The sequence below is a fragment of the Durio zibethinus genome, chromosome 24 (assembly GCF_047325235.1).
Source record: "Durio zibethinus cultivar Kanyao isolate XHJ-2024 chromosome 24, ASM4732523v1, whole genome shotgun sequence".
NCBI lineage: Eukaryota > Viridiplantae > Streptophyta > Magnoliopsida > Malvales > Malvaceae > Durio > Durio zibethinus.
The window spans coordinates 9,165,187-9,171,547 of record NC_143185.1 but is presented as its reverse complement, the minus strand read 5'-3'; positions in this window follow the sequence as shown (position 1 = coordinate 9,171,547).

Here is a 6,361-nt window from a genome sequence, read left to right as displayed (position 1 = left end):
TTTTGCACATTCAGTTTTTCTCATTTGTACATAATTCTCATCTTTGTTCATTCTATTAGGTTTTATATACTTGTTTATGTGTTCATTTCTTTTCTTTTGGTTATACTTTTCATTGTACATATTGATGTAGTTTTTTTGTATAGTTGTTTCTTTGTTTTGTAAGATGAATAAGAGCTTGAAATGGATACATTAGTTTGGCCAAAACTAGATAGTAGATTCAGACACCATGCTTCCATTATGATAAGGAAGCTTCTTTATTCCTTTTTTGCTATGGTTCATCTCTTTTGATGCTTACACATTGAGGATAATGTGTTGTTTAAGTTTAAAGGTATGGGAAAATTGCACAAAATTAGAAAAATTAGAAAATTTTTTTAAATTTTCTTTATTTTTGGCTTGAAATTGAGCTTAACATGTGGTATCTTGAATCATTAGCATACTTTCTCTGATTAGTTCTTCATGAAGCCAGAAATAAGTAGTGGTTGAGAATGAATATAACTTTAGTAAAATATTGAATGTGTTTGAAAGATGAGATGACACTTAGGTTTAATGAATTCTTAAATATGGTATTCATTTATGAATCGATGCTTTGGAAGATTGAATTGTATTTTCTATCTAGTCTTGATTATGTGAGCATGAGATTGTTTTTGCATTGGTATTTGAAGTTTTGTTTCATGATTCTAGAAGATGATCTCTCGAGGTAAAATCCTAGAGGACAAATGATTAGGAAAATGATATAGGTCGTCTTCGAATCATTTGAGCCTTTCGAGCCATCCTTGAAATAATATTTCCATAGTCACCCCATTTGAGACTTATGATATCCTTTTCTTTGTTTTGAAACCACTTTACAAGTCTATAACCTTATTTTGATATTTCCTATCCTTTTGGTCCCTTAACCTATATGCATTGGACATTCATGCATTATTTATAAGCTATGCTTTATTAGAGAGGAATGGTGGAGCTTGGAAAAGAATGTGAAATCAAGAAAAAATGAAAAAAAAAATCCAGCTGTCTTGCAAAAGAAAAAAAAACAATAAAGAGGTGACAAAGCAAAGAAATAGAGCAAAGAAAAAAAATCACCACAATCAAAGTTTAGGGGGATTCTTTTATTAAGCTTACATTTCTTATCTTGAGAGCTCAATTAGGGATGAACCTAGACATGTGAGGCATTATTAAGGTACTTGAGCCTAAATGACTTTCATCATGCCTTGACCCTAGCCTTACATTACAAGATTATTAAAGCCCTGAATGATCATTGGTCATGTGTTTATCTACATTAATAGACAGAGATGTGATAAGTAAACTTATGGAACATAAGCATACTTTATTGATCCTTGTTATTAATGTTCCATGTTTTGAATAACATTACTAGATTTCATGCAAGGATATGTGAGAGGTGTTGCTTACTTGTGGAACCATAGTTAGGAATGATTTTAGCCTAGGTGAATTCTTGTATATTAGTACTTGTTCATGATTTTACTTTAGTTATATCCATTATTCAATCCATGAGGCATTCCATGTTGACTGAAGCATTGATAATATAGTATGATTCTTGCTCAATCTTGTTTTGCTTGAGGACAAGCAAAAGCTTAAGTTTGGGGGTTTGATTAGACTAAAATTTTAGTATTTTCATGATTATTTTTAGTGTAATTTTTCATAAATTTGAGCTTGTTCCTTAGAATTTTTGGCAAAATTACTCCTAATGCACATTATTCTCATGTGTAGGTACAAATAATGGAATTGAGGAATTCTAGACATTTTTTGTACAATTTGGAGTAATTTTTGGTGCAATTTTTGCAAATGACCTAAATTAGCCTCAATAGGCAAAATTGACCCTTATGGAGTTTTCTTAATTTTCCTAGCAGAATTTTTTAGTATTATTTTCATAGCTATTTTCTTTTAGTAAAATATAGGATAAATATATTCATAAAGTGTTTGAAAAATTTGCAAAAAAAAATTGAACAAAGCACACAATAAAGGCATGGACATGTGCATGGATGCATGAATGAGCAAGCAAATGTAAAGCCTTACAAGCTAATTTAAAGGCACCAAAGCGATTAGCTGAGTTGAGACTTTAGGAGGTTTTGATTGGTCATTAAATTAACTTCTTAGACCACCCATTACACGTGAAAAAATGAAGCTTGAAGTCTATTAAAGAAAGCAGCCAAACAACCAAACTTGCATCAACACACCGGTAGTGTAACAGGCAGCAAGTTCAAAAAGGCTCTCGAAACCAAGCAAACAGGAGATCTTTTTGTAATTTGTTTAGACTTAAAGCTCCTCCCCCTACCTATAAATAGGGAGAGAGGGCTGACAATTAGGGGAGAGTTGGTTTAAGATTTAAATTTTTGTTTCTTTACTTTCTTGCACTTTCCTTTCTGCACTTTACATTTTTTTAGCTTCCAAACACTTTATTTCTAGCATTTTCCCTTTAAATTTCATTGCAATTTTGTTGTTTCTCAAGTATTTTTCAGTGTTGTTTCATAATCTTTCAATAAAATTTACTTTTGAATTTGTTTTCTAGCTCAAATCGTATGATTTCTCATTGAATGTTCAAATCAATTTTTGCAATTTGCTTATTCTAACCAAGCTACAATTCTTGGATCAAAACTCTATCAAATATTGCTTGTTTCGCTCTAGTTTTTGTTTTTAGTTTTATAATTCATAGGGCTACAACATAGTTAAAATTTAGCTTCAAACTCACAGCATATCAATCCAGATGAAAGTTAGAAGTCATGCATGGATGAAGGTGATAATTGCAGGCTAGGCATGGATACTGACTTTGGCATGGATTCTTTCCCCACTTTGGTGATTTTTTTGGCATTCTTTCTTCTTTAGATCTTTACTTCTATTAATTACTTTGTTAATTTTCATTTTGTGCAATTTATTTCATGCTTTTAGGTGTAGTTTGATTAATTTTCTTTGATGAGGTAATGTTTTTCTAGATTCTGCATTGTTTTTGAATTCAAGTTAATTGAGCTGATTTCTTTGTTGATTCATGCTATTTTCTCATTCCTTATGGTAGTTAATTCATAGATCTAGGTTGTTCTAGCTTAGATGAAGTTCCTTCCTAGCATATAATCACTTGCTGAAATTTTTCTTTTGAATTTTCTTGCATTTCCATTACATACTAGCTGCTGTTTTAGTTTCTTTGCATTGTTGGAGTATTTTCCTACATTCTTTCTTTTGCCATTTAATTCTTCATTGAGTGCTTCAATTAGTTCTTCAATCAACTTACAAAAAGTTCAATTTGTTCATCAATAGGGGTCAAATAAAAAATCATTTTACAACTTGCATGTCTTTGCTATTTCAAGTTGTTGCATCTGTTTAGATTGATTTTTCTGTTACGTTATGTTCATGTCTTACTCCTTAGATCATGTGTTCACATAAGTTGTTCATAGGTTGTTTAAAATCTAGCTTTCATGTTTAACCTTAATTGCTTGTTACAATTTTTTACTTTCACATTCATGCATAGATGTCATATCCAATTTCATTTGTTTCTTCTTTATCGTTTATGTTTTAATGCTTTCAATTTGTTGTTTCTTTTATATTCTGCTCAGCTTTTAATTTTAGAATTCATGTTTTTCATATAAGTTGTTTAGAATTCAATTCATGTTTAAAAAGAATTGCATATTAGTTTTGCATGTTGACTACATAGGCATTAATTCTAGATATATAGGCATAAATTCTAGCCTTTACAATTTAAGAATATGCCTTGTAATTACATTTCACACTTGATTTTTAATTATAAATTTTATTTTCGCTATTATTTGTTTTTTGCATTTAAGGATTAGTTATGATTTTTCATTTGCAATTTGTTCATTTATTTCCATGTCTTGTTTTTTTTTTTTTTATTTGGTTTTAGTTGAGCATCTATATTTTGTTTAGTAGAATTTAATTTTGATATATTCATGGATATTCTTTAATTGAATCAACTTTAGCAAGAGTGAAGTGATAACTGCTACTTAGCTTAGAAAGTTCTACCTAATCCTTATGGGATCAACATTCCAACCAAAAGATCATTTTTACTACTTGTCCAGCCTATATACTTGCAGATTTTCCAGTTCACTAACAATTATTTGTGGTCTAATGAAAGACAGCATTATAGGAAAGCTTCGGGGGTGTACAAGCTTAGTGAGCTTATAACACTTAGTGCTAAGGTAGCTTCCCTAACCAAATCTGTAGAATCTTTAAAGTGTAAGGTTACATCCTTAGAGCCTAGTCCTAATCCTAGTCCTAGTCATTCTAGGTTTATTCATACCCATAGTTCCTTAGTTATGTGTGAGGTATGCAAGGTAGGACACCTAGGGGAGTCATGTCCGAGCACTCATTCAAAGTCAATTTCACTTGTAGGACAGAACCCTAAGTAGCCCACCAATAACTCTTATTCTTTTACATGCAACCTAAGCTGAAGGAATAATACAATTTTCTCTTAAAATCAATTATAACCATTCCACATCATTTCAGCCTACTCAGGCACCATTACCACTCATGCCACCACCATCATAGTATGCTTCATTGTTTAAACCACCTCACCCAATTGGCTTTTAGCAACCACTATATCAGTAATAGCACTACACACCTTCATATTTGTCTATGCCACCCCCAGGGAAAAAGACTTCAGTTAAGGATCTTTTGGGTTTTTTTATTAAAGCTTAGACCTTATTTATATAAACCCAGAATACCATGTTTCAAAACCAATTCTTATTTGTAAAGAACTTAGAAACCCAAATTGGATAGCTAGCTACCATTTTGAGTACACGACCCTAGGGCACTTTACCTAGTAACATAGAAGTCAACTCTAAGAGAAAAAAAAATGAGCACTGTAAGGCAATCACACTTAAGAGTGGGAGGTAGTTATAGATTTTCAATATGGGGCAAATGAAGGGTCTGATTATGATAAGCCTGATAGAGACCTAATTCAAGATGAGGAGAATGACAAGTAAAAAGATGATGATGTAGTACCTGTTCATACCCGATTACATCAAACACCATCCTCTAGTGCTTTACCTAGTTCATCTAGGCTTGTTCCTTATAGAGTTGAGCCATATATTCATTTCCTTCAATGATTTCAGATGCAAAAGGAAAAAAAGTAGTTCACTAAATTTCTTGAGGTGTTTAAGAAGATGAACATTAATATTCCAATTGTAGATGCACTTCAGCATATCTACTGATGAAAAATTTATGAATGACATCATCAATCGTAAGAGGAAGCTTGAGGATTATGAGATAGTTGCACTAACTAATGAGTGTACATCAGTGATTCAAAAAGGACTACCTATAAAACTTAAAGATTTGGTAACTTTACCATTCCTTGTACTATAGGTAACATGTCTTTTGATAAAGGCTTATGTGACCTAGGTGCTAGCATTAACTTGATGTCTTGGTCTATCTCTTAGAGATTAAGCATAGGAGAGGCTAAACCTAACTCAAATATTCTACGGTTGGTTGACAGGACATTGAAATACCCATGAGGAATTACAGAGGATGTCTTGGTTAAGGTAAATAAATTCATCTCTCTTGTTGATTTCATTATGTTGGATATAAGGGTGGATCGTGATACCATTTTTAGCCACCAAAAGGGCATTGATAGATGTACAAAAAGGTGAGTTGACTATGCAAGTACAGGATCAAGAGGTTCGATTTAATGTTTTTAAGGCTTTTAAGTATTTGGATGATTTTTATGAGTGTTATAGGGTAGAGGTAGTTAGTAGCTTAGTTAGGGATGTTTTTCACCTAGAGCATCCAATCTCATAGTTTAAGGATTCCTTTTTCATCAATGAGGTAGAGAATATGGATTTGAGTAAGGACGATGATGTGATTTTGATAATCTCTACCGATTGATATGCACCACCTCCTAATGTTAAGCCTTTAGTGGACACAGATACTCTCTCTATAGCAATTAAACCTTTCATCTAGTTTTTAAGCTAAAACCATTACCCTTTCACCTTAAGTATGCTTACTTATGTAAGGATGACACTTTGCCTATGATTATATAAACACCTTTGATTAATGATCAAAAGGCATGACTTCTTTCAGTCCTACATGACCATAAGCTAGCTATAGGTTAATCCATTATCGACATTTGAGGTATTAATCCATTTTTTTGCATATACAAGATTTTAATGAAGGATGGATTCAGGCCAACCATTGAGATGCAATAGAGGTTAACCTAATCATGAAAGAAGTAGTGAAAAATGAGATTATTAAATGGTTGGATACTTGGATCATATACCCAATTTTGGATAGTGCATAAGTCAACTCGATTCAAAGTATCTCAAAGAAGGGTCGGATGACAATGGTGCCGAATGAGAATATTGAAATGATTCCCACTAGGACTGGTACCGGATGGTGGGTTTATATG